Here is an 11,207-nt window from a genome sequence, read left to right as displayed (position 1 = left end):
AATTGGGTCCCCGTTTGGCGACCAAAGTTGGTCTATACTCTACTGAGCGACCAACATTGGTCGCTAAAGTTGAATTATATTTATTTATATTTTATAATTTTTTTAAACAAAATTATAATTATTAAAATTTTATAACTGGATCCCAAATTAGCAACCAAAGTTGGTCTCAACCTGTTTTCTCTTTATATAGCGACCAACCTTAGTCGCTAATTTTAAATTTTATTTATTTATATTTTGTTATTTTTAAAAAATAATATTATAATTATTAAAATTTAATAAGTGGGTCCCATGAAGCGACCAACATTGGTCGCTAATCTGAGTAATTCTTTGACCAACAAGTCTGACCAGTCCGGTCAACAGTTTGACAAAATTTTCGACCAAGTTGCGACCAACGTTGGTCGCTAATTTATTTAAAATTATTATTTTATTATTTTCACCAGTTTAGCGACCAACTTTGGTCGCTTTTTTGGCAAACCAACTTTGGTCGCTAAATTTTGGTCGCTTTATGCAGGAATTCTAGTAGTTACACAAAATAAAATTTTCCTACCTTGACCCATGGTATAGCTTCAATCTCTTGTTACAATTGTTTGTTTCCCATTCTCAGGCACTTGGTAATTAGTGTAATTCTTTATTATGTTTATCCAAGTTTATATACATTTTTCTTTTATGAAATATTTTTTTTAATTCTATTCACCAAAAAAATGGGACTAGTACATTAACTTAGATACATATATACTATTATAGTAATCAGGAACGCTTAACTAGATGAACACGCATTTAAAAGTGTTATATCTTATATTTTCATTTTAAATTATTATTATATACTCTATTTGAAACGTGTCAAAAATATTCAACTTTCACTCAATGATTGACACACAAAATTTCAGTTATTCTGTTAACATTTTTTTTATTTACATAACGTATAAATCAATTTGCTAAAAGGATTTTAATATGCAAATATTGACTATGAATAAACGAAACCTGGAAAACTTTCAAGCAAAGAAGACAAACGAGAAACTTTCAAACTTTCATGCAATATAATCCACTATATATCATTATTTCAGTCAAAGAGGATTATTTGTGAATATTTTTCTTAAATGTTGGATTTTAATTTGCTTAAAGGTTGAGAGCATCCGAAATATTTGGGTCAAGTTGGGTGGATTAGATTACGGCTCATTGTATAGTCCATTTTGACCCAGCCCATCTTGAACCAAATAAACTTTGGGCAGTGTTGGGTATTAGCCCATTTATTTACACAGTCCATCTTGAACCGTCTAACTTCAGCCCAAACAACCCATTTGCCACCCCTAGGTAAGTCAAACAACACAACTTTGATAAAGATCATAAATAAGCCATAACTAAAATAGCTGAGTTTCCATTCAATAATCTAAGAATTGTACAAGTCAAGAGCCACTAGGATTTTAGCTTTACAAAGCTGGTACGAAAATAAATACAATATCTGTTTGGAGTATACATAAACAGAGTATGAATCTAAAACTACCAAGGACAAGTGGTAGCTATAACCGGAAAGCAGGTATATCTTCAATGTCCGCTCTCGTCATCCACAACAACTCAGTTCTAAGATCTGCACGCAAGGTGCAGAAATGTAGTACGAGTGCAACCGACCCCATGTACTCAACAAGTATCATAACTAACCCCGGCGAGGTAATAGTGGCAAGAGTTAGTAATGATACTCGCTAATAACCTGTTCAATTCATATATATGACAAGTACACAGCAATAATGTTATCAAGTCATAAACCCCAGATAAGGCCACCTCGGTGCCCAAAGATAACGTAACATGCTATGTTTCAGTAACAATCCAACATATAGAGAAGATATGCATGAAATGCTAGATAATCCTTCAGCAGTTGTATATAGAGAAGATATGCATGAAACATCAAGTCAAGTCACACAGATTCGAATAGAGATATGTACTGTATCTTATCTCATCTCATCAACTAAGGTGGCATATAGAGAAGACATGCAAAAGGCATGTATATACCCCAGATTTAACAAATAAAGAAGAGCTGCAGCAAAATCATGTATACATCCAAGTAAAATGCTAGTAAAGAAGAAATGCAATAACCATATCACACACTGGCAAGTTTTTCTCATACCGCGTGTACACCATCAAGAGAGAAACATGAGAGGGTGATCCTAGGGGTATGAATCCTTATTCATACCCTGCACGGACAACTCACGTATTGCACAGACAAATCACGTGCCAATAATATCTCAATCGCATGGACAACTCACGGTGCCAATAATATCAACCGTACGGACAACTCACATGCCAATAATAACGATCGCACGGATAGCTCACGTGCCAATAATAACAACTGCACAGACAATTCACGTGCTATTATATCTCGGATCCGCACAGACATCTCCCGCGCTATCATATCTTGGATCCGCACAGACAACTCACGTGCTATCATATCTCAACCGCACGGACAACTTACGTGCTACTAGTTCAATCCACATCACACAGAAGCAGATATATAAGATTATATGTACATGAACAGTTTATATTAAATATCATACTCATGGACTAGTATAAATGACATGCTAATGTGTATGCATGTGTGAAGTGTGCTACCATAGCTCAAATCAGGCAATTGCATCACAAAAGTAGTAATTATCATGTTCAATCAAGAGATTAACCTATATGTAACATCAAACAGGGTTGAAATAGCTCACAAAGGGTACAAGCATAAGAAAGACAACATCATGAAGCTTATCAATCAATTCAAGGCGTATCATAGTTTAAGAACTACTCCGAGCATGGATAATACCTCGGTATATACAAATGGGATCACCCTTCATATGTGCGCTACCCATAGCATGTAGCCATCATGAATAACTCAGGAAACTAGTACCTCAACCAAGTTTAGGTGAGGTACTTACATCAACAAGCCAAATCGTTACTCTAGAAACGTCATCCCGCAGGAAACAACCTCCGAACGGCTCAAATCTAGCCAAAAACAGCTCAAAAATATCAAATAATGCCATAGTTATCAAACCCCAACGATAAATGTCGAATCTTTAAACAAATACTCAAAGTCAACAAAAATATTAACCCGGGGCCGCTTCCAGGAACCTGACAAAACTCACAAATTCCGACACCCATTCAAATACGAGTGTAATCATACAAGTCTCATCCAAATAGACTCTGAATCGATGTTTAAAACCCAATTATTTACTTTAAAAAAGTTTTGCCAAAACCCCCAAATTTCTCTTTTAGATTCATCAATCAAATGCCAAAATCAAAGATGGAATCATGAATAATAATCAAAACTAAGTCAAGAACACTTACTTCAATCCATATCGTGAAAATCTCCTCGAAAATCGCCCACATCCGAGGTCCAGATCTCAAAATGTGATAAAAAGATCAAACCCTTCAAATATAACATGCTACCAGGATGTCACATTTGCGACTAAAATATCCTCTTCTCCGGAAATGCATATGCGACCGAGACCTCGCTTCTGCGAGATGCCTCACCTCAGTCGCAGTTTCTTTTGTGACAAATAGTATGCTTCTACACTTGTGCTTCTGCGCACAAGGAGCCGCTCCTGCAGACACACATATGTGCCCAGAACTCCGCATCTGCGGACAAATCTGCCTAGCCCAAAATTGCACTTCTGCGCCTCAAATACTGCATTTGCGGCTACGCACCTGCGCCCACAGTTCTGCAGGTGCGACCACACCAGTTCCCTGCTAAAACCAGCAATATCCAACATGACCCCGAATGGTCTGAAACTTACCCCAGGCCCTCGGGACACCGTCCAATCACACCAACTATTCCCAAACATGACACAGACCTACTCGAGACCTTAAATCATACGAAACAACATCAAAACCACAAATCGCACATAAATTCAAGCCTAAGGAACTAATGAACTTCCAACTTTAAAACTCATGCCGAACCACGTCAAATCAACTCGAATTGATTTCAAATTTATCTTACATGCACTGCAGATCTAGTCCAACTCCCGAAACTACAATCCGAACCCGTTATCATCTAAGTCAACTCCCGGTTAAACCTATGAACCTTCCAAACCTTCAACTTTCCAATATTTTTTTGTTGCCAAATAGAGCCAAAACATTCTAGAAACATCCAAATACGAATCTAGGCATATGCCCAAGTCCAAAATCACTATCCGGACCTAACAGAAGCATCAAAACTTCGATCCGAGGTCAAATACATAAAATTCAAACATGATCAACTCCTCCAATTTAAAACTTCTAAATTGAGAATCATTTTCCAAATCAATCATGAACCCCTCGAAAATCAAAATCAACCATACGTGCAAGTCATAATTGTCACGACCCAATTTCACCTCCGTTGGGTTTCGTGATGGCACATAGTCTTAGGGACTAGGTAAGCCTAACATTTTACTGAATATCAACAATAATAAAGAAAGTCTAACAGTCTCGATATAGAATTTTTATAGAATTTACAATTTTCAAGAACCGGTAGTACAAGTCATAAGCTCTACAGAGTTTACTACAACTTCTAAATACAGCTGTTTGGAAATAAGTAAAACAGTGTGAATACAAGAATATGAAGGTAACTCCGAAGCCTGCGAACGCAGCACCAGGTTTACATTGAGTCTCCACAGCAACGATCCGCACAGCTACTAACGAGCAATTACCTGGATCTGTATAAAAATGTACAGAAGTGTAGCATGAGCACACCACGGTGGTTCCCGGTAAGTATCAAGACTAACCTCGGTAGAGTAGTGACGAGGAACAGTAAAGACACATACTAGTGTAATAAATTAACAAGTATAAGTATAGGAACAACAGAACATGTTATCTATATAAAGACTACGTGATATGGCTAACAATACAGAAATTTGCAATAAGGAAGGAAATAACAAGTAATAGCGGAACACCATAATAAGGACGCAGAAGAGTTAACGAAAACACAACCCAAATCCGAAATCACAAATACAGTGAAGACAAATAATAATTCAGCAACTACGACAAATACTCAATACTTGAAGACAAATAATATACAGTTCGGCAACAAATAAAGACTAACACGAGTCAAATAGTTCCAAATAAGGGCAAGTCAACTAAAACATGGGATATCTAGACTTCTTTTAAGGTTGGGCAATTTCGAAGAATATTCAACAATTCAATTAAAGATAGACAACGGAAAGGTAATCAAAACCTCAATTAAGACTAAACAATTATAGGAGGAGATGATGATAATTTCAAATAAAGATAAGCAGTTATGAAGAGATAGCATGACAATAAAAGAGCTAAAATCTTCAGTTAAGTCAAATAAGAGTAAATAGGCAATAAGAGTGAATCCTAAAGCAATTAATTCTAATTAAGCATGTAGAGATGAAACTAGCAATTAGGAAACTCAATCATATCAAGAACAACTTCCTACTTAGTGAATATAAGGACCTAAGAATCCTAAAGGCCAGTTTTCCACAAATAAGTCCGAGTACGCACTCGTCACCTCGCGTATACGGACTACAATCAACATAGAAGACTCACATCCTAAGGGGAAATCCCCCACACAAGCTTAGGCAAGATACTTACCTCAATTTGGCAAACTCAATACTCAATTTAGCTTTTCATTTACCCATTCACCATCGCTCGGCCCATTCTAGCTGAAGATGACTTAAATACATCAAACAATGCAAGAGATAATAATTTCAATAAATAAAGCTATGATCCCGACAAAATTTACAAAACCCGAACACCCATTCCGATACGAGTTCAACCATACAAAAATTATCAAGTTCCGATACCAATTCGTCCTTCAAATCAGCATTTTTTATTTTTCAAAGATTCTATAATTTTCCCCCTAATTTTCCTTTAGATTCTGATGAATTTGATGTTAAATCTAAGATATAATCACAAAATATTTGGAAACTGATTAGAGACACTTACCCAATGATTTGGTATTAAAATCTTCTCTCAAAATCGCCCACCCTCGGACCTAGGGTTCAAAATATGATAAAATGAAGCTAAGTCCCGAAATGGGAGTCTTAATACCAGCCTCAGATGTCATATTTGCGACATCAAGATCGCAAATGCGATTCTTGCAAATGCGACATAAGTATCGCTAATGCGAAGGCTAGCTAGCTCTGATCAGGTCGCAAATGCGACACAAGACTCTCAAATGCGAGCTCTGAGATGTTCGCAAAAGCGACAATTGCGTCACAAATACGGAGCTGCCTAGTGCAAATGCGATGAAGTTATTCGCAATTGCGAACTCCCCTGCCCATGCCCAGGGTCGCAAATGTGAGAATGATCTCGCAAATGCGGTCATCTCATTTGTGATGAAATCCTCGCAAATGCGAGAATAGAGACACCAACACAACTGAATCTTCTTCCAACACTCCGAAACGCGTACAAAACTCATCCGAGCCCCCAGGGCTCCATGCCAAACATCTATGCAAGTCTGAAAACATAACACGAACTCGCTCGCGCGATTGGAACACCAAAATAACCCTCTGTTGATACCCAATTTTTCCCAAAATATTTTTAGTTGCATATATGCCTTCAAAATCATGAATTAACACCAATAGGTATTTTTTTTCCATAATTTTTCCACACTTTTTAATTTTTCAGTATTTTATTTCTAATAAATGATTACAAAAATTGCATCACAAATGATTTCAAAGGTATTTCTTGATTTAATTTATTGTTTATGGTCCTATTAAGACCAAATTGTTCTCTAAATTTTTTCAAATTGGCACATTTATAATTGCAATAACTTTGCAATTATAGCCCATACTTACGTTTTTGTATTATTTTACCAGAAATTAGTCCATTGTATTTTTAAAATTATTAAATAACTATTTTTAAAACATTCCTATGCATGAAAATCATTTTTATAATTAGTAATTATTTTACAAATTATTTTAGTTAATTTATTTGGGGTATTTAACAAATAGCCTTGTTTAATTTCAATTTCAGCCTAATTGACCAGCCCAAATACCCTTATAAAAGCATCCCAAAGCTCCCTTAGGCCCAATCTGCATGCTCCGACCCAATAGCCCCGTTAAATCGTGGCCGTTGATCATTTTGATCAACGGTCCACGATTAAACTTACCATATTAACCCAAACGACCCCCTAAACCCTCTCATTAGCTCTCATTACCGCCGCCTTATCGTTCCCTTCTCAATCAAAACCCCTCTGCCTAAACCCTAACTCCCCTTCGCCGGCTGCTTGCTCGCCGGTAATAATGGTGGCTCACCACCACCCCTAGCCCTAATGGCTCCTCCATGTCCGGATTCTTGCTGTCTTGAGGTCCTCAAGGGACCAGTGGCTGTTCACTCACCACCCACGGCCTGTTCTCACCGTTCTCAGACCACCATGGCCCAATTGAGTTAGATCTTCATATTCCTCGGCTAAACCTATGGGTTTCGAAGCCGGTCTCTCTATTTCTGGGTTATTTTCTAGAAACCCTAATCTCTTCTCCTGTACCTCCTAGATCTGTAACAGATCTGAGGCTTTTCTGAGCTATTTTTGTTTGTTTTATGAAAAAACCTTTCGATTTCTCAAAGCGTCGCTTTATTTTCCCATTAGGGTTCTTGGAATTTTCTTTTCAAAAACATATTTCTGGTCTTTTAATGTTGTTCTCTGATTCTCATATATTTGAACAACTGTTTGCTAAAATTTCTTTTTAATCCTGATTTGTTATGTTAAAACCCCAGTTTTAACACTATGTTATAATCCTGAGTTCATTCTTGCTTGTCGATTCTGCTATGTGTGTGTTCGAAGCCCATGAATATGTTTCGATTAGTGATTTCTACCCCAATAATGTCTTACTAGGGTTCCTAATTTGTCTCTTTCTGGCTATACTCAATACTTGTTATTCGTGGAAGTTTATAATGTTTCCCTTAGTATTAGTACTATTTTTCGATTCTTTAAATCCTGATTTCCTGGGATGATACTCTTTACTGATTTCCGGCTACTTTTCCTGTTTTCACAACCTTTAAATATTTTCTTACCTTGTTATGTGATTGACTGCATTATTGCTCGATTCTTGCTGTTATTTCCTTAATTAGAACTCTATGCATCTACCCCTAATTACTTATTCTGTACTTAGATCTTTTGAACTCTTTCCTTATTTGGTACCTGTTCTTTACCATTTGAAATGACTACAATTTGATTCTTACCTTATTTACCTAACTTTCAAACTACCATATATATGCTTTCTTCTACTCTCATTAACCACGAACATTAGTTCACTGCTCCCTCACACACTTGAAACTTTTTTTGCTCTCTTTCTTGTTACTTGCTATTATTACTGAATTCGCCGGCTGTAAGCCAAGGCTAATTATTGCACCCTATTGCTCTTCACTTTGTGTCTATTCTCCTTAACTGGTATGTTCTGATTTCAACTCAAGTCCTAAACACTATGTGTTTTCTTGTTGTTTTAGTTTACTAGTTACTAGTCTGTTCCTGTCTATTATCTGACCTTTCAATATGTAACTAGCGTGTTTGGATCACTGTCAGTTCTGTCCTAATTCGAATATGTGATCAGCATGATATGAGCTTGTCCATTCCTTGTAGTATGTACTGGCTTTATTCTATTAGTATATGTTTGAATGGTTATGTGTTAGTTGGTTTCTGGTTTGCACCTGTTTTGCAAAACTGATTTGTTACCCTAAGTTATTCTGATGCTATGGTCAATCATGTCTAGTACTTCCATGTCCTCACTGTGGCTATGAAGTCCTATACCATGTCATCTCCCAATCCCATAAACCCCCTAAGCACTTCTGATTCTATAACTATGTTCTAATTAGCACCTCTGAAATCCATGCCTTACTGCTTGCACTGTTAGCTACTCCTTAATTACAAAAGACTTCTGTTTGTCATATGTTCATTATATGTATTGTGTCCCCAAATCCCAAATCCCTTGTATGAATCATGTGGTTAGGACTCTGTTTGCTCTATGATTGATCTGTCGTTCGTTTGATTACACAATTCTTGTCAAAACTGTCTTACTGCTAAACAACTCTCCTATTTTTATAAAACTACCTCAATTGAGTCCTTTTCAATACTGTGTTTCCTATCAAACCTTTTCAAGACTATGTCAAGCACTATCAATCTACTCTTAAGTCTCTAGGTTCTGCCCCTCCAATGTGTGACTGCCTTGGGATCCCTGTGAGATCTCTCTGAACTCTGATGCAACGGGGCTGGCCCTTCCACACTGCACTTACTCAGTTTTGGTTATGAAGTCTGGGTGTGAGCACTGCCCGGGATCCTGGAGGTCCTTTGGGAACTCTGACACAGCTGGACATGAAATTGGCTATGGCTTCTTGGCATTTGAGTCTATGGAAAATCCGGTATCTTCAGGATACACTTGGGCCTGCTTCAGGCTCCCTATAGTTAACTTTTTTTTATTTGTTTATGTAATTTATTCAGCTGGTCTATAATAATTATTTGTTAACAAATGTTGGGGATGGCTAGTGAAACGGGAGGGGTAGCTATGTAATCCTCTTAATATCATTAGGGTAGAAAGCATGTCATAGGCTTTACATTATTTATATCTGCATTAGAATCCATGTTTTTAGGATCAATACACTCATCCAAATCATGCAAAATATGCGCTAGATGTCATGTTCCTAGGATTTCATGTCTACTGTTTCAGCATCTCATCCGTCACTAATCCATGTTTTATATCTATCACTTAGAAATCTTGCTCCTAGGACAATAACAACATTAGCATAAAAGTTGTTACTCTTGTGCATTCAGAAGTCATATTTCAATAATTCTGCAACTCTAGTGTGCATTTGGAAATCATGCCTTAGGGATTCTATTTTTTAACCATCCTGCCATTTGCATGTGCATATTAGATACCATGTTCTAGGATCCTATTTGCATTTTTTTTTAAGACGCCTAGTTAGTTACTGATTCAAGAAAAGGTAATAAAATAATCTCACATTACGATGCTTTTCTGAATAAAACTGGTAATATTCTCCGCACCCTCAGATTCGTATCAACTAGAACAACATCCTCTTATGGTAAAATGGCTTCTGAACTGTTAATGATTCTAGTCACTATTATGCATGATCCCACGCCTAGGCAAGCCTTAGGTGATGAATCTTTATAAAACAGGAAAACTGTTTTGCTTGTGTTTGCTGCTTAAAGATTCACAGGTCTAAAATCAGTAGGCAAATGGACTTAGTTCTTCACACTTGGGTCCTAATTCGATACTTTATACTGTTTGCTCTTCTAGATATCATGTTCTAAGGTTTTCTCTTAAAAAATTAAAAACAGTTGTCTGAGACGTGCATTTGTTTGTTATGTTTGTGGAGGTAAATGTGAGCCTTTACTTGTTTCCCTTTCTGAAATACAGTCCAACTTGTTCTTGTTTGGCACCTAGACTTTTCTCCTTTAAGACACCTTAGGATGGTCTAGAACTACCCAAATTAGAGGTCCTAAATACCTCCAGGGCCACGAAGAAGGGACGGGTAATGCACACATAGGATATCTATCAAGGTTATTAGAACGCTTTAGGCTATGACCAAGGGGAGGGAACTGGGTAGTAATGATATGATGACTACGCGCTAATGTCACGTGTATCCCCTCATTGAGGAGTGATTACCGGGCATTGTATGGGTATGATCCTGTAGGCTAACCAACCTAGGACCCCCCTTTCCCAACTCCCGTTGTTTACTTTTCTTTATATACGTGCTACTTGTTCAAAACCTTTTCTTTGTTTCATTACTTGAATGTCAAAACATGCCTTTACTTGCAAGTACGTGGTAAAACTGTTTATTTGACTAATTCACATGAATATGAGTTCGTCCGGGACCCACCGTTGTTGACCGCGAGGGGTGCCTAACACCTTCCCTCAAGGTTATTTCGAGCCCTTACCCTAAATCTCTGGTAATGCAAACCAGTCCATGAGTTAATTGCTCAAGGTGCCCTAGTGCACCATAATTCATTAGGTGGCGACTCTTCAAATACCGAATTTCCAAAAGGAAAAGAGTTATTCCCCAATGGAATGTCGAACCCGGACATTTCTCCGCGAGGAGGAAAAAAGGGGGCGCGACAACATGGCGACTCTGCTGGGGATATTTAGGCTCTTACCATAACGATCTTATCTTTGTGAATTAGTTTAAGCATGCTCTATCCCACGTACCCTTTCCCCTTACTTGAATTTAACTGTTTATTTTTAGCATTTATGATTTCTTTATTTCCCTGAAACTGACATGTCTCT

The sequence above is a fragment of the Nicotiana attenuata genome, chromosome 7 (genome assembly GCF_001879085.1).
Source record: "Nicotiana attenuata strain UT chromosome 7, NIATTr2, whole genome shotgun sequence".
Classification (NCBI taxonomy): domain Eukaryota; kingdom Viridiplantae; phylum Streptophyta; class Magnoliopsida; order Solanales; family Solanaceae; genus Nicotiana; species Nicotiana attenuata.
Note: the sequence above shows the minus strand (reverse complement) of the source record.